The sequence below is a fragment of the Sus scrofa genome, chromosome 5, assembly GCF_000003025.6.
Source record: "Sus scrofa isolate TJ Tabasco breed Duroc chromosome 5, Sscrofa11.1, whole genome shotgun sequence".
In the NCBI taxonomy this organism is placed as follows: domain Eukaryota; kingdom Metazoa; phylum Chordata; class Mammalia; order Artiodactyla; family Suidae; genus Sus; species Sus scrofa.
The window spans coordinates 13,150,306-13,174,195 of NC_010447.5; the positions used below are offsets into that span (position 1 = coordinate 13,150,306).

The 23,890-nt window shown below is 42.7% G+C and overlaps 1 long non-coding RNA gene across 2 annotated transcripts in view; it reads right to left on the reverse strand.

The window, feature by feature from the left end:
* Positions 21,068 to 23,890, reverse strand: part of LOC102157760 — an 83,778-nt gene continuing 80,955 nt past the window's right edge. For both annotated transcript variants that reach the window (XR_002343921.1, XR_298411.3), the window contains one exon: positions 21,068 to 21,378. This is a non-coding gene — a long non-coding RNA (uncharacterized LOC102157760). The remainder of the gene's footprint in view (positions 21,379 to 23,890) is intronic.

Sequence of the window (23,890 nt, forward strand, 5' to 3'; positions counted from 1 at the left end):
ATGTCTTTTTTTAAAGAGAATGTTTGAATGTTGCAGGCTATCAAACAGAGACAAACATGTTCAATCTTCCTAGTAATAATTCAAGAAATGCAAACAAACATACCTTTTGGCCTATTGAATTAGCAACAATTTTATTTTAATGGCAATTTCTAAGGTTAGGTGAAACAGACACTTGTATGCACTGTGGCAGGAATATAAATTGATAGGTACAACACTTTTGGAAAACAATTTGGTGGTATGCAGTGAGACTATTAAAAGAAACATTTCTATTCTATTTAGAAGAGGGGAACATTTTTTTTTTATGTTCATACTCTTTAAACCAGGAATTTTATAGAACAGTTCCATATCCCCAGTTGTTGAGATAAAGAAGGAAAAGCTTTATCATTAATAAATGATTATTACAACATTATTTATAGTTGGGAAAAACTAGAAACAAAATATAAGTCCAAAGCCAGATAAAATTAATTAAAGCAAAATATTATTGGCAATTAAAATGTTTAAAAAGTTCATAAACTGAGGGGAGACTTATAATACATTTTTTAAAATATAGGAAACATTTTATGATTGGAACTTATAGGCATTGGATTTTCCAAAGCTAGGGAAAGGAAAGAGAGAGAGGGAGAGAGAGAATGAATAGATAGATAGATGCTGGATGGATGGATGAAAAGATGATACTTTTCTCACAATGTAACATTATCCCTCCTCCCCTGTTGGAGCTTTGTAACTGCCTCTACCAAGGGACAGAAATGCTGCTGTTGACTTCCAAAGCTAGCTCATTAAAGATTCCCGCCTGGTTCTCTCTCCTGAGACAAGTGGCTTTGGAATCCTGAGCTGCCATATAGATGTCCTCCTTGTCCCTGATGTCCACGCGGGAAAGATTATGTGGTCAGACCACAAAGAGAGAGAGGAAGGTGCCTGAGGAATCCCAGCTGCTTGAGTCCTCCAGTCCAGGCACTGGATTCATGAGTAGAGAAGCCACTGACCAAAGCCTCGCCCAACTCCAGATCAACTGTAACCACATGAATGACTCCAGCCAGAAGTCCCAGCTGAGCTGCTCCTGAATTCCTGACCCACAGATAATAAATGATTATAGCTGTTTTATGGCACCAAGTTTTGATGTGATTCCTTACACAGCAATAGATAAAAAATATTTAAGTATACAAAATATACAACTCTATAGAAAGGAACAGCTAAAAAAAAAAAACCAGTTAAAAAAAACAAAGAGTTCCCGTTGTGGCTCAGCAGAAACGAATCTGACTAGAATCCACAAGGATGTAAGTTCAATCCCTGGCCTTGCTCAATGATCCGGCGTTGCTGTCAGCTGTGGTGTAGGTCTTAGATGTGGCTCGGATCCCATGTTGCTGTGGCCGTGGTGTAGGACAGTGGCTGCAGCTCCGATTCGACCCCTAGCTTGAGAACCTCCATATGCTACAGGTGTGGCCCTAAACACACACATACACACACACACACAAACCAAGAAAAAGAAGTGGATTAATGATCTAGAGTTGTTGCTGCTGTGGCTCAAGTAACTGCTGTGGTACAGCTTCAATACCTGGCCCAGGAGCTTCCGCATGCCATGGGCATGGCCAAAAAAAAGATACCCCAAAATAATAACAGTTATCATCTCAGTGGGATTATGTGTATGTTTTCTTCCTTCCCTTTTTTTTTTTGCTTTTTTTTTTTTTTTGCTTTTTAGGGCCACACCTGCAGCATATGGAGGTTCCCAGACTAGGGGCGGAATTGGAGATTCAGCTGCCAGCCACAGCAACATGGGATCCAAACTGCATCTTCCACCTACACCACAGCTCACGGTAACACTGGATCCTCAACCCAATGAGTGAGGCCAGGGATCGAACCCGCATCCTCATGGATTCTAGTCAGATTCGTTTCTGCTGCGCCACAATGGGAACTCCTCTTCCCTTTCTTTCTAAATTTATTGAATGATCACCCGTTTCCTTGAAAAACTGAAAAAATAAATTTTATTTGGAAAAACACTTAACTGGTTGGGTTTTATTTTTGTTTGGTTTGGTTGGTTGGTTGGTTGGTTTTGGCTTCCAGACTCCTTCAGTCAAGTTCAAGGGTTCCCACCAGGCTTTCCTGAAGATCACTTGCAGGTGCATGAAACCAAAAACCACCTATGCCCTGAGGAGTACTGGAGGCTGTCTCATTCAGCCCTACACTGCTGTAAATCTTCTGCACGCATGACCATGAGACAGCTGTTAGCCAGCTTTTCTGTGAATTAAATGTCTCCAGGACAGGGGCTTTATTCCATCTAGACCCAGTCCTTCCCACCTTTAGGCTCTGATGACACAAAGTCTTCCCATCTAATGGACTGAAACATTCTCCCTGGAACTTCCACTCATTGGTCTTACTTGTGAAATAAATATTCCTTAAGTCTTTGTCGAGGACCTGCTCTGTGCCACATATTTTTCTAGGTCATGAGATTACAACAGAGACCAAGACAAAGTCCTTATGTCCAAAGAGATTAGATTGCAATGGGAGAGATGTGCAATTGGCTATAGATATAGTTATAATGCATATAAAATTATTATTACATAAGACTTCCCTCAAGTTATACACCTTTTAAAATATTTTCTGCTGCATTCCATGGTACGCAGAAGTTCTGGGGCCTGGGATTGAACCTGAGCCACAGCAGTGAGAACACCAGATCTTTTAACCCACTGAGCCACCAGGAACTCCTTTTTCTTGTTTTTTTAAAAAAACTGTTTTAAACTGTTATTTTATATATAGTTACATATTTTGTATACTTACGTTTATTATTTTTGTCTTTTTAGGGCCACACCTGTGGCATATGGATGTTCCCAGGCTTGGGGGTCAAATCAGAGCTGCAGCTGCTGGCCTACACCAGAGCCACAGCAACATGGGATCCGAGCCGTGTCTGCAACCTACACCACATCTCACGGCCATGCCAGATCCTTAACCCACTGAGCGAGGTGAGGGATCAAACCCACATCCTCATGGATACTAGTTGGATTCATTTCCGCTGTGCCACAATGGGAACTCCTGTTTTGTGTACTTATATATTAGTTATCTATTGGTGCATGAGAAAGCACACCAAAATTTGATGCAATGTATATATACTGTTATATATATTTTTTTATATAGAGAAAGAGTGAGAAAGAGAGAGAGACAGATAGTACTATTGAGAATGAGGAAAGTACAAATTTGTGAAAGGCGGGCACCTGGGGAGGTGACCTTGGAGGCCTGACTGAAATGAGAGAGGGTGCCTTAGAAACACCTGAGGGAAGAACATTCCAGATGGAGGGGCAGCAAGGGTGAGTTCTGAAGCAGAAGTCCGCTGGACATATCTGAGTCACGGCAGGAAGGCCTGGACCTCGGTGAACACGGGGGGAGAAGGGCAGGAGAAAGAGGTCAGAGGAGACCATGAAGGCAGAGCATGGAGACCTCCGGGGCGGGGCTGCGAACTGCGGATTTCATTCTAAGTCGTGGGCATCCTCCAGAGCCTTTTGGGCAGAGGAGTGACATGAGCTGACTGATGTTTTCAAAGCATCCTCCCTTTGATGGTGAGAACAGAAGAGCGACGGAGACAGAGGGAGGGGAGACCATCGTGCAGGTTGCTCTAGTCGTCCAGGCAGCAAATGGGTTAGAAGGGGTGGGACTCTGCATGTGTTTTAAAGGTGGAACCAACAGGACTTGGGTTCGAGGTGGGTGAATGGAGAGTCAGAGATAAATCCAGGTCTTTTTACACAAGCAACCTTATGTCGACAAATATTTGTGTATGATATATACTTAAGTATAAAATAAGGTTGGTTTATGTATTCCCCAGAAAGGGAGAGAGAGACAGATACATTCCCAGATTGTTTTATACATTAGGGCCTAATACATTAAAGACCCCATAGAAAACAAGTGAATTTTTTTCTGTTTAACCTTTAAAAGGTTAAAAAATAATAATAATAAAAATACTGGAGTTAGACTAAAGGTTCAAATGAATATCCTTGGGACCCCGGGAAAGAGGCAGGAAGGACTTTCTAAGGGAGAATTACAATGTGAGGCTTGGATTGGTAAGGGTTGCCAGGTGAAGGTCTTTCCAGGTGGTGGGACTAGCGGGGCTGAGGTCTGGAAGCTGGAAAGCTGGGGGGGTGTTGAGGAAAATACGAAGCCCTGGGTATTACTAGAGGTGCGTGTATGAGATAAGACATGGAAGGAAATAGGTACAGAAGAGTCTGCAGCGATGAAGCCAGGCCATTCTAAGGAGCTGGGGTTTTATCGTAAGGACAGTGAGGGGCCGTGGGGGGATGTTAAGCCAAGATCTGTGGTGAGGTGTGGACGGCAGAGAGATTATTCTGGCAAAGTGTAGAGAAAGGAGATCAGCCTGGAGGCCAGGAGGCTAATGTGGCAGCTGTAACAGTAGTCTAGGTTTTAAAAAAAGGCTAAGAGACTGAAATAACACAGCTGATAGAACCAAAGACAACGAGGGAGGAAGTTCCCGTCATGGTGCAGTGGTTAATGAATCCGACTAGGAACCATGAGGTTGCAGGTTCCATCCCTGGCCTTGCTCAGTGGGTTAACGATCCGGCGTTCCCGTGAGCTGTGGTGTAGGTTGCAGACCCAGCTCGGATCCCGCGTTGCTGTGGCTCTGGTGTAGGCCGGTGGCTATGGCTCTGATTCGACCTCTAGCCTGGGAACCTCCATATGCCGCAGGGGCGGCCCAAGAAATAGCAAAAAAAAAAAAAAAGACAAAGACACCGAGGGAGGATGTTTAAAGCAATGGAAGATAGGAAAATTTGAGGGCATTGTGCTAAGTGAATAAGTCAGAGAAAGACACACACTGCATGGTATCTTGTATATGCGGAATTTTAGAAAACCTTGAGCTCACAGATACACAGAACAGACTGGTAGCTTCCAGAGGCAGGGCTGGGGGGTGGGCAAAATAGGCGAAGGGGGTCAAAGGTGCAAACATCCAATTTTAAGACAAATAAGTCCTAGGAGGCCATGTCCAGGATGGTGATAGTAGTTAACAATGCTTTACCTTAGATTTAAAAGTTGCTAAAAGAGTAGATTCTTAAAAATATTCATCATGAGAAAAAAAAATGTATAACTATATAGTGATGTTTACTAAACCTGTGGTAATCATTTTGTGATACACTCATCTATGAAATCCTTCTGTTGTCCACGGAAAAGGAATAGAGTGTTAGATGTCAATTAAATCTCACATCTTCAAATTTAAAAAGTAGACAGAGAAGGTAAAATGCGCCTGTCTGGATGGCTGATTGGATGTTGGGGTGACTGCATGTAGTCCAAGGGGTTCAAGTGACTGGTGTGGATGACTGAGGTGGAGAATTAGGAAAAAGTCACTGGGGGTACCTGGACGTTTGAGTTGCCTGAAGACCACCCGGGAGGCTGGTCCTGAAGGCAGTTAGATATGGAAGTCTGAAGCTCAGGGGCAAGGTCAGGCACATCTCAGTGTCATTCTGTCCCTTGGGGACGGAGCCAAGTCTGATTTGCTTTTCACACAGAGGTCCTTTAAATACTCAAGGACAGCCATGACATTCAACTCTACCCACTGAGCTGCCCGAAGGCTAAACGCTCTCGATTGCTCGCACTTCCTCTCACTCAGGGTGGGGGAAGGGGCATTCAAGCCGAGTGGTTGAAAGCCTTGCTCCTTGAAATGTGGTCTGGGGAGCAGCAGCAGCACCAGGGAACTGTGGGAAATTCAGAAGCTCAGACTCACTCCAGATCTACTGACTCAGAATCTGCATTTTAACAGAATCCCCCCCTCCCCGACTGATGCATAGCACTGATTTAAATTACTGCCATAGTGTGTGCTCTGGCCCCAGTACTCAGTAGCTGCATAGGAGCAGATTATTTAACCTCTCTGTGCCTCAGTTTCTCTTCCTATCAAATGGAGATAATTTTAGGACACACTCTATAGGGATGTTATAAAGACTTAAATAAAACCATCCAGGGAAAGCATTTCATACAGAGTAACGGTGAGTTTATCACTGATGACAGAACTCCAGCTCCCTCACTATACTAACCAGCATTCTCTGAAATGCCTCCCATCAGTCGAGGCCTCTTTGAAAGTAAATCACCAGAGCTGAGCTCTAGCACTGCCTGTGGTCTGGCCAGCCTGAGTACATTGGATTGGTTCATTCTTTTTTTTTTTTTTTTTTTTTTTTTTTTTTTTTGGTCTTTTTGCCTTTTTTCTAGGGCCGCTCCTGTGGATATGGAAGTCCCCAGGCTAGGGGTCCAATCGGAGCCTACACCAGAGCCACAGCAATGCGGGATCCGAGCTACACCAGAGCCACAGCAATGCGGGATCCGAGCTGCGTCTGCAACCTACACCACAGCTCATGGCAACACCGGATCCTTAACCCACTGAGCAAGGTCAGAGATCGAACCCGCAACCTCATGGTTCCTAGTCGGATTCGTTAACCACTACGCCACTACAGGAACTCCTGGATCAGTTCATTCTTGATGTCCAATTTTATATCTGCTGCCTTCAGGTACCCTACAATAGAGTTGATAGCATAGAAGGATTATCCAGAATTCAGCTAGGGAGCCAGACTGCCTGTATTTGTTTTTTTGGGTTTTTTTTTTAGCTTTTCAGGGCTGCACCCGAGGCACAAGGAGGTTCCCAGGCTGGGGGTCAAATCAGAGCTACAGCTGCCGGTCTACCCCACAGCCACAGCAACACAGGATCTGAGCCTACACCACAGCTAACGGCAATGCCGGATCCTTAACCCACTGAAGGAGGCCAGGGATCGAACCCGCATCTTCATGGATGCTAGTCGGGTTCATTAACCACTGAGCCACAAATGGAACTCCCAGACTGCCTGTATTTGAATTCTGTCCTTATGGTGTGGCAGCTGGATGGCCTTACACAAATCATTTAACACAAATCATTTAACCTCTCTGTGCCTATTTCCTCATCAGTGAAAAGGAGATAAGAGTAATACCTACTTCATAGGGTTATTTTGAAATTTACATGACTTAAAGTACTGGCATAGGGCTTGGAGCATATAAAGTACTCGATAAATGTGATAATCAGTAAAATCACCATGTAACGCATCTCACAAAATCATGACATTCTAGAGATCCAGAAGAACTGAGTTGTGCTCAAACCACACCAGCTAAAGAGGTGTAAGCCTGAGGCTGTCTCAGAAATCAGGTCCCTTGACCACGTCTGTGACCACTCCTCCCAGCAGATCCATCACAGGCTACATGAATGGCATCCTGGTTGCACAGTGCCCAGCCTGCACCGCTGTATACAGTGGACCTGCCCTTTCTGTGTTCAGAGCATCAGAATCTAGCTGCTCACATGGGATATGGAGGGAGAAAAGGACCCACCATCTACACTCACAGAATCTTAATGTCTTTGGATTTTGCTTTAGGTCAGTAATGAGTTCTGTAATTATGACTTCAACTGCAGAGTTAATTTCAATAAGAAATACTTCCCCCCCCCTCCTTTATTGCCTTAAGTCTTAAAAAGTGTTGATGGCAGGGATTTTGCTTAGGAAACTGGTGCTGAATGCATTTATTTCTTCACCTTCTGTAAGTTCTGGCAAGGCGGCCAAGGATAATCATCTCTTTGGGGTCTGGTGGTGGGATGGGGGTGTTGTTTGTTTTTGACATGCTTAGCTGCCACCAGAAGCAGAGCACCGTGCCGGGGCAGTGGGACAACCATGCATGAGAGTGACAAAAGGACTGTAGACACCAGACTCTCTCGTGAGCATCAGAGCTGTCTTTCCCAAACCCCTCCCCAGAAGGTTGACGCAGTAGGTAGGTATGGGGTCCCAGAGTCAGCACTGGAATATGCGCCCTTGTGTTTCTAATGAAGAACATTCACCCTGAGAAACACTAGTGTCGTGTTGATTAAGGGAATAGTCTTTGGAGTTAGACGAGGGTGAGAGTTCCTTGGAAGATCTTAACTTCTCTCAGCTTTGGTTTCCCTTAGCAAAGACCAATAATGGAATGCACTTCACAAGGTGTTGTGAGGATTAAATGAGATAAAGTGTAGAAAATGCTTAGCCTTTGTGCCTCCATTATCTTTGATCTCAGTAAGAGTTACCTCTTTTTTTTTTTTTTTTTTTGTCTTTTATAGGGCCACACCCACAGCATATGGAAGTTCTCAGGCTAGGGGGTGAATCAGAGCTGTAGGCCACAGCCACAGCAACTCGGGATCCAAGCTGCGTCTGCAACCTACACCGCAGTTCACGGCAATGCTGGAGACGTAATCCACTGAGTGAGGCCAGGGATCAAACCCATGTCCTCATGTATGCTAGTCAGATTCATTTCCACTGAGCCAGGAGCCTCTATTCTTGAAGAAGCAGAATAGCATTTTGGTTATACACACAAATATTGGAAGCCAACAGTTCCTGTCTCAAATCCCATTTCATCATTTATAAATAATGAAAGCTTGGTGTCTCATCCTATAAAAAATGGAACTACCTATACTGGAATGAAAAAATATGTATATGTATGTATGTATAACTGGATCATTTGGCTGTATACCTGAAACACTGTAAATTAACTATACTTCAATTTAAAAAGTCAAATTTAAGTATGGAGGTTCCTTAGAAAACTAAATATAGAACTACCATATGATCCAGCAACCCCACCCCTGGGCATATATCCAGACAAAACTATAATCCAAAAAGATATATGCACCCCTATGTTCACTGCAGCACTATTCACAATAGCCAAGACATGGAGACAACCTAAATGTCCATCAACAGAAGAATGGATTAAGAAGATGGAGTATCTATATTCAATGGAATACAACTCAGCCCTAAAAAAGAAAGAAAGAACGCCATTTGCAGCAACGTGGATGCAACTAGAGATTCTCATACGAAGTGAAGTCAGAAAGAAAAGGACAAATACCACATGATATCACTTACATGTGCAATCTAAAATATGGCATAAATGAACCTGCCTACAAAACAGAAAAAGACTCAGAGTCACAGAGAACAGACGTGATTGCCAAGGGGGAGGGAGTGGGATGGATGGTAAGTTTGGAGTTGGTAGATGCAAACTATTGCATTTAGAATGAACAAGGAATGAGGACCTACTTTATAGCACATGGACTATACACAGTCTCTTGGGACAAAACATGATGGAAGAAAGTATAAGAAAAAGAATGTATATATATATATATGTGTATGACTGGATCGCTATGCTGTACAGCAGAAATTGGCACGACACTATAAATCAACTATACTTTAAAAAATAAATAAAAATGAAAAAACAAATTTAGTTTAGTTATCATAATTAAGCTCTTTAAGAATCTGAGAGAATGGATATGTTTGTATGTATGACTGGGTCACTTTGTTGTACAGCAGAAATTGTCACAAACTTGTAAATTAACTATACTTCAATGAAACTTTAAAAATAATTAAGATTTTATGTTTATAAATGCAAATTAAATCCACAATTAAAATATAAATCCTGCATAATATTCAAATATATTATAATAAAAGTTATTTACCATAAAGTGAAAAAAAAATATGGGACTAATGTGGTTCCTCCGTCATGGAGTTGTAAAGATGGAGACATGAGTCAAAAGTTTAACACAATGTCTGGTATAATCATTAGGGCATTTTCCCAAATATTTTTCTCTTTCCTCCTTCCAGGCACATGGTAGATTTGCAACATCCCAATTTAAAGTTAGGTGTGACTGTGTGACTTGCTTTGGCCAATGGAGTGTGAGCAAAACTGATTTGTCACCTCTGGGCAGAAGTTTTTTGTCTTTTGGGGGTTTTTTTGTTTGTTCTTTGTTTTTGTTTTATGTCTTTTTAAGGCCACACCCACAGTATATGGAGGTTCCCAGGCTAGGGGTCAAATTGGCACTATAGCAGCTGGCCTACACCACAGCCATAGCAAAGCCAGATCTGAGCCACGTCTGCGACCTATACCGCAGCTCACGGGAATGCCAGATCCTCAACCCACTGAATAAGGCCAGGGATTGAACCTGCATCCTCACGGATACTACTCAGATTCATTTCCACTGAACCACAACAGGAACTCCTGGGCAGAAGTTTTAAGACATGCAGTAGCATAATCTCTCACATTCCCTTTGCTCTGCAGGGAAGACAGTAGGAGCACTGGTCTCTTTGTCAGCCTGGATCCAGAGAGTCTATGTGGAGCAGAAGCTGCCTGGTAACCCCAGTGGACATGCACAATGAGCGAGAACCTTGGTTGAAAGGACCACTGAAATCTGAGGTCCTTTGTATTGCAGCATAACCTAGTCCACCCCGCCTAACATACCTGGCAAACAGTAACCTCTCAAATTATTAACAGCTCATTATTACATTCATTGTCCTTGAGCAGCTTACAGTTCATGTAGAACAGAAGCAAGACTTAAGAAAAATGAAATATTAAAGGTCTTCACTGCTTATTAGAAGTGCTAAATAAATGAAAAATTTTACTACAGTATATATTTTAAAAGGCAGAGAAGAGAGAGTGTCCTACAATAATTTGAAAAGGTCTGGTTTTATATTAAACCCACATTTACCAAGACTTTAATTTTTGTTTCATTTAAAGCAAAAAGAAAATTTAATTCCTGATGTGTCTTGTCATATAACCTAGACCTTGAGTTCTTGGGGAGAATCTTGAATTGAATATTTAAGCAATTATAGCAACCAGGGCCTCCCCGAATGTTATCTGCTTTTATTAAATCTCATTTTCCAAAATAGATATCTTTTGGCTTTTCATTAAAGCATCTGAAAAAGAATACACACACTCACACACACACATATGACTGAATCACTAACACAGCATTGTAAATCAACTATACTTCAATAAAATATATACATATATATATATAATTTTTTTGGAAGAAAGAAAGAAGAAAGAGGATGGGAGGGAGGGTGAATGGGATAAATGGGTGTTTTGTTCTTTCTTAATGACAGCATTTCTCCATTTCTCCCTTTGCCTCCTCCCTGTTTTTTTTGTTTGTTTTTGGGTTTTTTGGGGGGGTTCTTTTTGTTTTTTTTTTTTAAGGGCTGCATCCTCACATATAGAAGTTCCCAAGCTAGGGGTCGAATCAGAGCTATAGCTGCTGGCCTATGCCACAGCAACAGCAACGCCAGATCCAAGCCTCCTCTGCAAACTACACCACAGCTCACGATAATGCCGGATCCCTGACCCATTGAGTGAGGCCAGAGATCGAACCTGCACGCTCATGAATACTAGTCAGATTTGTTTCTGCTGCACCACAAAGGAACTCCCCCTCCCCCCTCATTTGAAGTAGTCTGGGTTCTTTTGTCTGCTGTTCAGGTCGCCAGGATCCAAGGAGGTCTAGGCAGTAGCATTGGGATGAGAAGGCTGCAGTAGGGGAAGCTCTGACAGGGAATCACAGCTTTCAGCAGCAGGTACCAGCATGAGGCACCGAAAGATCAGGGGGGAGCAGTCAGAGCCCAGAGCCCTCAAGCAAAGTCATATCCATGAGTCCAGAGGGATGAGCAACACCCACGTGGGAGGACACTCAGCATGTGCAAGGACCACTCCCTGCTGCCCTAAGGCTTCCTCAGCATCCTCTTGCCCTAGATGCCATCCTAGGAAGGGGGGATGGGAGGGGAGAAAACATCCCCAACAGGAGTTTGAACTTGGAAATGATGGAGTAAATTGATGAGCGAAAATGAAAAAGCCTTTCCCCAGAAGAATGGGGACTCCAGAGCAAGAGGAGAGCAGTTTTAGAAAAACCAAAGTACTAGTTTTTACACCTGGGTAAATTTGGACTCCAAATATTTATGTATATCACACGCCATGCTTACACACTACCCACGTTGGAACAAGTGTGAAAAAAAATGTAACCTACCAGCAATGTGCTTCCTTTCAAGCAGCGTTCGCAAATTCAACAGTTCTCAAATTTAAAGCATGCACCGGAATCATCTGGAAGACTTGTTCAAATATTGATTACTAGACCCACACTCAGAGATTCTGATTCAATAGATCAGAGGGAGGGCTTAGAACCTGCATTTCTAACCAGTTCCTAGGGGAAGTTGATGCCGCTAGTCCAGGCACGACATTTTGAAAACCACTTCACTAATTCATGTGAAGTCCAGTGTTCATCTAGGTCTTCTATGGTGTCTCCAGCTGATATTAAATACTTGCCACTGAGACTACATAACAAGCTGCAGCTACTGTGTTATCATTGTCTTCATCATTGTCACCGTCACCATCACTGTCGATGACATTTATGAAGCATTTCCTATGGGCCAAGTGTTGTTCTAAGAGCTTTATACAGCTGATCGCATTGAATCCTCACAAATACCATTACTTTCATTTTCCAGGTGAAGGAACAAAGGCTTCTTGAAGTCAGGGAACTTATTCAAAGTTACAGAGCCCCCAAGAGGCATAGCTGGGTCTCAAACTGGGCAGCCTGACCCAGAGCCCAGTTTCTAAACCACTGGTTTTTCCCTCTGTCGCCTGAGCAAGGATCTTTATAACAGGGTGACTGAGGGGGCTCAGAATCTTAGAACTGATTCAAAACCAAAACTACCGGATATTTTAAAAATCCTACCTTGTTTTAGTTGTCCTTAAACCACCTTAGACACTGGGACCTTTCCAGACACATTTCTCCATAGCTTCTACCTACCACCAATTCACTTACTTTTAAACACCCTCCATGCCCCAAAGTTTCTATTCATTTCCTATGAGACAGTTTAGCTCTCTCTGCTTTCTTGTCACTTTCTCAACCATCCCTAGTTGGGGCAGGAGGGGGCACCGGGAGGGGTGCTTGCTTGAGCTCCTTATTAAATTGGATTTTGCTAAAAAAAAAAAAAAATCACCTCCTCTAGAGAGAAAATATATCACTTCTAGTGAGCAAAAGCAGCTGTCTGCAATTGTGTTTTAAGTAGGGTTTGTTTTTCTGTTCGATAGGCATAGTTTTGAAAACTCACTTGCAAGGAGAAACAAGACCAGTGATGGGCTTGAACAAGACGAACGTGAACAGTGCATATTAAGTCCACCTTCTGAGATTGTTTAGCCCCAAAGGGTATTATCACGGTCTCCATTTTTGCCCCCAGCCGGTTCCCTAATTGATAATTTTTTTTTTACCTTCAGTGGGTTCTGGTCAGCCAGAACGTATTTTTATTGTTTTTTATTGTGTAATGATTTTTATTTTTTCCATTATAGCCAGTTTACAGTGTTCCGTCAATTTTCTACTATACAGCAAAGTGACCCAGTCACACATACATGTATACATTCTTTTTCTCACATTATCCTCCATCGTGCTCCATCATAAGTGACTAGATGTAGTTCCCAGGGCTATACAGCAGGATCTCATTGCTTATCCATTCCAAAGGCAATAGTTTGCATCTATTAACCCCAAATTCCCAATCTATCCCATTCCCCCCTAATTAACCAATAATTTTTGAGGTACCTCTGCCCACCTGGCAGATGGTCTCAGAAGTAGGTGTCAACCCCAGACCCAAACTTTAAAAGAATTATACAAGCTAGTCAGCTGTCACGAATATGCTCCCTAGTTTTTCTCTGCAAGATCTTACAACTTAGGTGTTACATTGTAACCAAGCAGAGCTCCCCTGGGGCTCCTGGCACAAAAGCCTGCGTGCCCCATTTTTGGTTTTCAGGGCCTCCATGGCCTTCCCTGAGTTCCAAATTACTGATCAGGGAAGGAAAGGGATGCAGAGACAAGGGAGGAACAGTCAAGAAACAATAGTCCCGCTTTGGGGCAGGGTCCAGTTCCCTCTCAAAGGATGCACATAATGACATAAGCATCTTATACACCTAAGAAAAAAGTTATATTCCTTATGCTTCTTTTAGAAATGAATGTTTTGAAATTGAACAGCTTGGAGTTCCCATCATGGCTCAGCGGTTAGTAAACCCGACTAGCATCCCTGAGGACACAGGTTTAATCCCCGCCCTCCCTCAGTGGGTTGAGGATCCGGTGTTGCCATGAACTGTGGTGTAGGTCACAGATGTGGCCTGGATCCCAAGTTGCTGTGGCTGTGGCGTAGGCCAGTGGCTACAGCTCTGATTCGATCCCTAGCCTGGGAACCTCCATAGGCCGCCTGTGCAGCCCTAAAAGACAAAAAGACAAAAAATAAAATAAAATAAAATAAAATAAAATAAAATAAAATAAAATAAAATAAAATAAAATAAAATAAAATAAAATAAAATAAAATAAAATAAAATAAAATAAAATAAAATAAAATAAAATAAAATAAAATAAAAATAAAAAATAAAATTGAACTACTTAAGAGCCATTTCTTGTGCTTCTCCCTCATTTGATTGAACCCTGAACACAATCCCCTGTGCACTGAAGATTAGGCAACCTGAGCCCAGTTGCCTGTGGGTTAAAGATTATTACCACATGATATTTTTCAGGAACTTTCTTAGCTTGTTCTATTCTCTGATCAATATGTCCTTTTCGTAAGTACTATTATTCTAGGCAATAACCCAAAAGAGCACCGTCAGGATCACATTGCGATCCCCTGACACCAGCTTCGAGGACTGATTCCCCCAGCTGTTACTGTTTCTCACTTACCCGTTAGGTTGGGGCTCTTGGGTCTTTTTCTGTAGCTCCCCAGCTCCTTATAGGTTCCTCATTGGTCAGGCCACGACCCTGGACATCTGAAACTCCTACAGCCTATCCAACACTGCCAGCAACTGACTGATACATGGACAGACAGGCTGGCAGCCACCTCACCAAAGAGTATTTGCTCTTAAACTGAGCCTCTCCCCATCAAGAGCGCTTCCACCTGTGTTTTATTCCTCCTCCTCCCTCACACATTTAACCTGCTCTCTCTCTCACTTCCCCTGTTTTCACCCTAAGTTTCCTTTTTTTTTTTTTTTGGTCTTTTTAGGGCTACACTCGTGGCATATGGAGGTTCCCAGGCTGGGGGTCAAGTCAGAGCAGCAGTCGCCCACTTACACCACAGCCAGAGCAACGTGGGAAAGAATATACGTTTGCCCCAATCCTGATCAATATCTGAAACTGTTTTTCTGCTTTTAGACTGAAAAACTCCCTGCAATTCTTCCCCAAAAGAAGGCACAGTCTTTAAAGCATTAGCCCCCTGTGGCCTCCTTTACCTGACAAAGCAAGAAAAGCTATCTTTGGAATTCCTGTCTTGGAGCATCGGAAACCAATCCGACTAGGAACCATGAGGTTTCGGGTTTGATCCCTGGCCCAACTCAGTGGTTAAGGATCACAGCATTGCCAGTGAGCTGTGGTGTAGGTCGCAGATGCAGCTCAGATCTGGCATTGCTGTGGCTCTGGCTTAGACTGGCAGCTGCAGCTCTGATTTGACCTCTAGTCTGGGAACTTCCATATGCCTTGGGTGCGGCCCTAAAAAAAAAAAAAAAAAAAAGCTATTTTTTGGAGGGAAGCCCTGCAGGGAGCCTCCACTGCTCCTTCGTTCTCCTCCCCCTGGGGTCCAGGGCGCGACCCAGTTTCGTCCAATTCAGCACAGGGTTGGGAAGACACCTTCCCAAGGATTAGCCACACCGTCCCACAATGCCCCAAGCTGATGGGGAAGGAGGAGAAGCAGACTCGGGGATGGGGGGCATGGTAGGTGGGGGGCGGGGGCAGAAGAAAAGGAGGAGGGAGATGGCAGCCACAACAGTGTAGTCACTGGTTGGCCACTAGTCAGCCATGGGTGGTCCTGGTTAGTGGGGCCTTTTGCACCCTCCAAGACAGAACTGAAAAATGTGTACTTGCTTTTATCCCATCCACAGCCTCTCATTCTTTCTTATACATATTCTCTCTTCCCTGTTTTCCTGATTGTTTACTGGGAAAAAATAAAAGAAATGAACTAAGGAAATCAAGATCCCTCCAACCAAAACTAACCACTGTTAACGATTCTACGTATATCCTTCCAGATATTTTTTCACATATCTAAATACGTAATTTTAAATAAAATTGCATCACATTGTATGTACTGTTTCACAACCTGCTGATTTTTCTCTACATCAAAAATAAATCATGCATCTCCTGCTACGGTGATCAATATACACCTGCATCATTATTCCTGATGGTACGTTATATGGCAGATGATTATAATTTATTCAACAGTCCCCTCTATTGAACTCAGTGGACTAGAGTCCTCTTCCCTCCCCACCCCTCACCCTCACCAGAAGACTAACACAATAAAATCCTCCCTGCCAGCTGTTACTGTTTCTCACTTACCCCTTAGGTTGGGGCTCTTGGGTCTTTTTCTGTAGCTCCCAGCTCCTTATAGGTTCCTCATTGGTCAGGCCACGACCCTGGACATCTGAAATTCCTACAGCCTATCCAACACTGCCAGCAACTGACTGATACATGGACAGACAGGCTGGCAGCCACCTCACCAAAGAGTATTTGCTCTTAAACTGAGCCTCTCCCCATCAAGAGCGCTTCCACCTGTGTTTTATTCCTCCTCCTCCCTCACACATTTAACCTGCTCTCTCTCTCACTTCCCCTGTTTTCACCCTAAGTTTCCTTTTTTTTTTTTGGTCTTTTTAGGGCTACACTCGTGGCATATGGAGGTTCCCAGGCTGGGGGTCAAGTCAGAGCAGCAGTCGCCCACTTTCACCACAGCCAGAGCAACGTGGGATCCGAGCAGCATCTACAACCTACACCACAGCTCACAGCAATGCTGGACATTTAACCCACTGAGTGAGGCCAGGGATTGAACCTGCATCCTCATGGATACTAGTCAGGTTCATTACCACTGAGCCACAACGAGAACTCCACTAAGTTCTACTTCTACTGACACATATTCTAGAATTCTTCCTCTTTTTTCTTCTCTTTAAAAAAATTTTTTATTAGTTGAGTTACAGTGTTGAGTCAATTCCTGCTGTACAGCATAGTGACTCAGTCATACATACATATAAATACATTCTTTTTTTTTTTCGTCTTTTTGCCTTTTCTAGGGCCGCTCCCATGGTGTATGGAGGTTCCCAGGCTAGGGGTCTAATCGGAGCTGGAGCCGCCAGCCTTCGCCAGAGCCACAGCAATGCGGGATCCAAGCCATGTCTGTGACCTACACCACAGCTCACGGCAATGCTGGATCCTTAACCCACTGAGCAAGGCCAGGGATGGAACCTGAAACCTCATGGTTCCTAGTCAGATTTGTTAACCACTGCACCATGACGGGAACTCCGCATTCTTTTTCTCATACTATCTTCCATCATGTTCTATCACAAGAGATTGGATACAGTTCCCTGTGCTATACAATAGGACCTCATTGCTTATCCATTCTAAATGTAATAGTTTGCATTACTCACTCCCAAACTCCCAGTCATCCCACTCCCTCCCCCACCCCCTTGGCAATCACAAGTCTGTTCTTCATGTCCGTGAGTCTGTTTCTGTTTTGTAGACAGGTTCCTTTGCGCCATATTTTAGATTCCACATATAAGTGATATCATATGGTATTTATCTTTCTGACTTACTTCACTTAGTAGGAGAATCTTTAGTTGCATCCATGTTGCTGCAAATGGCATTATTTCATTCTTTTTTATGGCTGAGTAGTAATCCATTGTATATACATACCCCATCTTCTTGATCCATTCATCTGTCAATGGACATTTAGATTGTCTCCATGTCTTGGCTGTTGTGAACAATACCTTTTTTTTTTACTTTTCCTCCTCTCTTTCTCTCCTCCATATAACACACAAACTCATGTCACAGCTTCACCCACATCTTCTCACACACCACATACCACATGCTTCACACATGCACACACTCCTAGAATGGAGTGTCTATCACACTCTGCAAGCCTCTCACTCAGGCTCTGAAAACCAGGCTGAGTGTCCCTCTTGATGGTTGCCCATCTGATTGCAATGCTGTTGAGGGACTAGTTTGTCCAGATCCTAGACCCCATGGAATTCCTCCAGCCCTTCAAGTGGCTTTGAATTTGAGCCGAGAAAAGTAGAAAGAAAAGGAGAAAAAGCAATGTGCTATTGGATCCTCAGAGTGCTAACAGGAGTAGGAATTTCTGATGCTTCAAGTAACCTTTTGCAGGTCAACTAACAGAGACAAGACTGCAAGCCTGGATCGGAGGGATATCTTCAGGGGTGTCAGGAGGATTTGTTAGGAAGCTGGGAAATGCCTAGGAGTTATTTTGGAGTGCTTCTACCAATTTTCCAATGAGCACGACAGTGCTTTATCTAAATGGAAGGATTTGTCTGTGTTCTGATGAGCCTCGATTTTAATGATTTTCTAAGGAAAACCTCAAATGGTCCAGATATATCATTAATTTTCTTGCCCTTGTCCTCCACCAAAAAAAAAAAAAAAAAAAAAAGAAAAAGGCAAAGAGAGAGACTTAGGTGGAGAAGGACTATATCCATGTGGTGGGATGGAATCAAAATAGGTTCAAGTTCCACCTCTGCTACTAACAATCTGAGTGACCTTAAACAAGTCACCCACTTTGAATTCCAGTTTCTCCATCCAGAAAATCAGAAAATCTTTCCTAGCTCCAAATTTCTATGTGAATAATGGCTTTGCTTTAGGGGGCAGAGAGAAAGAATAAAAAGGAAGAAAACTTGTAAAAAAACAAAAAACAAAAAAAGAGACATTATGTATTATTTCATTAACTAATACATCAGTTTAGTTATCAAAAAATAACACACAAAAAACAAAAACAAAAGACATCTCTTTCTCAGCCAGATATAAAGCAAAGAGCAAAAGGCTTTTGGGTGGTGGTGGGTGAATATTGATTCACAGGAAAACTCAGAATCAGAAAGACAAAAACTGTTCCTAGGGGGACTGTGATGGAGCTGGTAACCATTCCCTGGAGGCAGTTTCCCCCTCTTTCTTTATTTTTCTTTTTAGGGCCAAACCTGTGGCATATGGAAGTTCCCAGGCTAGGGGTCAAACTGGAGCTGCAGCTGCCGGCCTTTGCCACAGCCACAGCAATGTGGGATCCGAGCCACATCTGTGACCTACAGTGCAGCTCATGGCAATGCCAGATATTTAACCCACTGAGTGAGGGCGGGGATGGAACCCATGTCCTCATGGATACTAGTCAGGTTTGTTACTGCTGAGCCACAGTGGGAACTCCCCCCCCACCCCGCCTCTTTCTTTTAGGCTATAGGACCCCACCCCTATCCAAACAAATACATCACATTTTAGCCGGGCGGTAGACCAGCCAGCCAGAACCAAAATTTTTCAGAGTCCATGTGGCTCTTGAAGAATATGAACTAATGGTCCATTCAGCAGTGTTATACAAGCAGCAGTGTCATGTGCACTTTCTACATCATTTCCTTAAATTTGCTTGTCCTTGATTGACTCTTTCTCCCCTTTCCCTCTGGCTGATCGATGGTGATGACTAGAGCACCATGGGAAGCCACGTGATCAGTGTCAGAGCTTTCCTAATGGCGTGGACCACTCAAGTCTATACTTAAGAGAGAAAAAAAACACTCCTATGTTGTTTTGATGTTATCTGCAATTGAGGTCTCTGTTATGGGAGATTAACTTTAGCCTAGCCAACAAGAAGTTCCTTAAGTAAAGCTCTAAGAAGTTAGGAAGTAATTAAAACTATCATCAGGAAAAAAGAAACAGTAGTGGGATTGTATTGAATGAAGGCAGCCTATGGAGCCAACAGGACTGGATTTGAACCCTGGCTCTGTGGCTTACCAGCTCTGTGACCTTGAAATGATACTTTTCCCCCAAGTCTGTTTCTCCATCTATAAACAGGAAAATGCTCTTCTTTGGGATTATCGTGAAGACTAAAAGTCAAGACAGTCAAGTGTCTGGGTGCTCAATAAATGGTAGTTATGGTTATCACTCAAAAGACATCACTATAAGAGCCAATTCAAGGAGGACTCAGGTGTTGGATCTCTTAGGAGGAAAGGCGTTTTTATTATTTTCATTTGTGGGGCAATAGCTCTCAGCTTCTGAGCTATGAGCAGTCCCAAGTGCTGCCCAGTATGAGCGAGTAGGCAGTTAGCAAAGTGATTAAAAGCCCATAAGGGAACTGGGAACTGGAAAAGGAAATACCGTAATATAAAGGAGTGACTTTTGTGGGGCTGGGATCAGGAGACATTTCTTTCTGGTCTTAGGGTCAGAAAAAAATGCACTTAACGGCACTGAAAATTGAATAGCCAATCAAATCTCCCTCTTGACCTTGACATCTGGAAACTGGGAGCCAGATGTGTGGGTTTACATCTAACAACAAAAAGGCTGTTAAGACATCGCTTTTATATTTGCCTAACCTCTGACTTCATTTAATATCTCTAACCGGGCTTTTTTTTTTTTTGCCTCTTATACACCTCTTCTAATTTATGCTCTTTTTTGGTATTTTGTCAATTCCTATAAGATTCTTAATGTTTTTCTTGGACCAAAGAAAGAATGGATGGAAGAATGGATGGAAGGATGGATGGATAAATAAGTGAATGAGTGAAAAGAATCTGAGATTATAGAAATCTAAGACATGTACTTCGATAAGGTTGTTTCCTCTTCAATATCTTAACAGTTGGTCAGTCCAACTATCTGATTGTGATTTTGCAGTGATTAGAAGCTCACCACCTTCCATTCCAGCTTTACTATTAGAATACTGTGGCTTATAGAGAATTGATATCAGATTCCATTTAGGAAGTATTACTAATATTCATAGCAAGAGGAGGTAATATTTTTAATAAGAAAAAAGGCAACAGGAGGGAAGCAAGGGTATAGGAGCCAAATGGAATTATTCTCAGTGAACCCACATTAGCTCCAAGTGATCTCTCTACTCAGTCCTCCCCAATGTGGCATCTATAGACCTGTGCTGGCCTTCAAACTGTTTATTATTAGAATGTAATAACTGCAGATATGTAGACTAACTTATAGCAATTTGAAATTGTTGTGACATCTCAATGCATAACCCTTTTTTTTTAATAATTCATGAAAGCAGCACCCTAGGATGGATTGGAAATTTATTTATTTATTTTTATTTTTTATTTTTTGTCTTTTTGCTATTTTGGGGGGCCGTTCCCGTGGCATATGGAGGTTCCCAGGCTAGGGGTCGAATCGGAGCTGTAGCCACTGGCCTACGCCAGAGCCACAGCAACGCGGGATCTGAGCCGCGTCTGCAACCTACACCACAGCTCACGGCAATGCCAGATCGTTAACCCACTGAGCAGGGGCAGGGACCGAACCCGCAACCTCATGGTTCCTAGTCGGATTCGTTAACCACTGCGCCACGACGGGAACTCCTGGATTGGAAATTTAAAACTGATCTATTGCCACAGGTGGTTTGAGCAGCACTGCTCACCCTCAAGATTCTTTGCTCCACAGTTCTCCCCTCCTCCAGCAGTTATTAATATTATCTTTCCAGGGATGAAACGTCCCATTATCTAACTATACATAGAGTCTTCATCAGCTTCTTCCCTCGTGGTCTTCAGAAATTGATTCTGTATCTTTGCTTAGCTTCCATTGTTCTGACTTCTTGGCAGCCTCCTTTCTCAACTGAAGGGCTAAAGAGAAGTGCAGAGTTTTAAAAAGCTCCCATGGATTAAAAAATACCTCTTCTTTTCTTTCTCTTTTCCATATGTAAAACCAAGGATAGGAGTTCCTGTCATGGCACAGTGGTTAGCGAATCCGACTAGGAACCATGAGGTTGTGGGTTCGATTCCTGGCCTTGCTCAGTGGGTTAAGGATCTGGCATTGCCATGAGCTGTGGTGTAGGTCGCAGACGAGGCTCGGATCCCGCATTGCTGTGGCTCTGGCGAAGGCTGGCGGCTCCAGCTCTGATTCGACCCCTAGCCTGGGAACCTCCATATGCCGGGGGAGCGGCCCAAGAAATGGCAAAAAGACGAAAACAAACAAACAAAAAACCCAAAGATATACACAAATTTACAACAGTGGTTTTTGTTGGGTGATGGGACAATGAGTAGAAGTTGTGTTCTTTTCTGTAGCTGAATTTTCTGTTTTCTACAATGAATATGTGTTATGTTATAAAGAGAAAAAGAAGCTCATGCCCTCATCCCCTAGGTTTTATTGACTTTCTGTGGATTTTCTTTATTCCCTTGTTCTCTTCAGAGGAAATTCTTCCAGTATTTCATATGCCATTCCTGAAAAGTTGTAAGGCACTGTCATAGAACCATCGTCTTGACAGTCTCAAATGTTAAATCCACATCTGAACTGGTCTGCAAGCACCAAGCTGTCAGGTGGAATTGTGGTTTGTTCTACTTCCCCCAGTTCCTGCATTTACTAAGAAATTATTCTAACCTTGGTTTTCTGGAACATCACCACTAATGTTCCCCAAGGATGAGTATGATTTATGCATTAAACCCTGAGTTCTCCAGATATATAGCAGGGATCTTTCTGGGATTATCCCAGAAATCTTTGTGTTCTGGGATTTGTAAGAACTATTTTGTTTTGTGGTCAGACTTAAAGTATTGCAAAATAGTAATATATGCCTTGCATTTCTATAGAAAATGTTTACATCCAGAGAATCTTGACATGCATAATATCACCTTTTCTTATTCTGAAGCTCCTTGAAGTAATATCAATTAGAGGAATTTAAATCAAACTCATAGTGGTAAGATTTCACCTATAAATTATGATAGATTTATTTAAAGCTATTATCCAATCCTGGAAAAATTATGAGAAAATTGGCATTCTCATATACTACTGATAGAAGCACAAATTGGCATAATCTTTCTAGAGGGCAATTTATCTTTCTGCATCGAAAGCATTAAAAATGTATGTGCAGGCAGAACTTCTGGCTAGGACAGAGAGAAAAAGGTAAATTCTCCTCCCCCCTGCAAAAATAAAAATAAAAAAATAAAACTGAACAAAATTCTTCAAAAAGGATCATCTCAAACCTCTGGAAACTGACCAAAGGAAATAGAAAATTATTTATTCATGAAAAACTGCTGAATTTCAGGTAAGACAGAAGAAGTCTATGGCATTCTTGCCTGGAATTGCTCCAATCCTTCCACCTAGCTCTCAGCACAGTAGTGCTACCAGAGCAGGTTAGTCTATAAATATCAGTAGCTTTCCTGCTGGAGGGGGCTTGATTTGGAGTAGAGGAAGAGAAAACTGTGCCCAGCACATTATCAGGAAAAATAACAAACTTGGTAGGTAACAAATAGGGAAAGCTCATGGTTGTGTTAGTTTGAAGTTGAATTGCTGGTTGGGGTGAGTGGCAGAATGGGCAACCAGAAATTTAACAGGGAAATCCTGGAAATGAGTCACAAGAGCTAGATAAGTTCTCCGCACAGTGGGAGTTGCCGCTGTGGTTCCGCAGAAACAAACCCGACTAGTATCCATGAGGATGCAGGTTCTATCCCTAGCCGTGTTCAGTGGGTTAAGCATCCAGCATTGCTGTGAGCTGCGTTGTAGGTCACAGATGCAGCTTGGATCCCGCATTGCTGTGGCTCTGGTGTCGGCTGGCAGCTGCAGCTCTGATTCCACCCTAGCTTGAGACCATCCATATGCTGCAGGTGCGGCCCTAAAAAGACCGAAAAAAAAAAAAAATTTGCCACACATCTCTGGCTAATTCAGCGCCTTTGTGCATTAATCTATAGATCTGCGAAGTTGTAAAACCCTGAGTAGGATAAGCACAAAGAGACCCTCGCCTAGACGCCTAATAGTCAAACTACTGAAGGCCAAAAAACAGATAAAAATCTTAAAAACAACAAGAGGAAAATAACATACAGGAAAAGAGTAGCATGACTATTAGCTGACTTCTCATCAGAAACAACAGAGGGCAATGAGGGATGGAATAGCATATTCAAAATGCTGAAAGAACAAGCTGTCAAAAAAGAATTCTATATCCAACAGAGCAGTCTTCAAAGATGAAGGCAAAATAATATTAGCAGAGAAACAAAGTTTGAGGGAGTATGTGGCTAGGAGACTTGCCTTAAACTAAATGCTAAAGGAAATCCATCAGACTAAAAGAAAATGACACCAGATGATAATCTGAATGGACAGAAAGAGGCGAATGGTAAATATATGGGTAAATGTAAAAATGGCATAAAC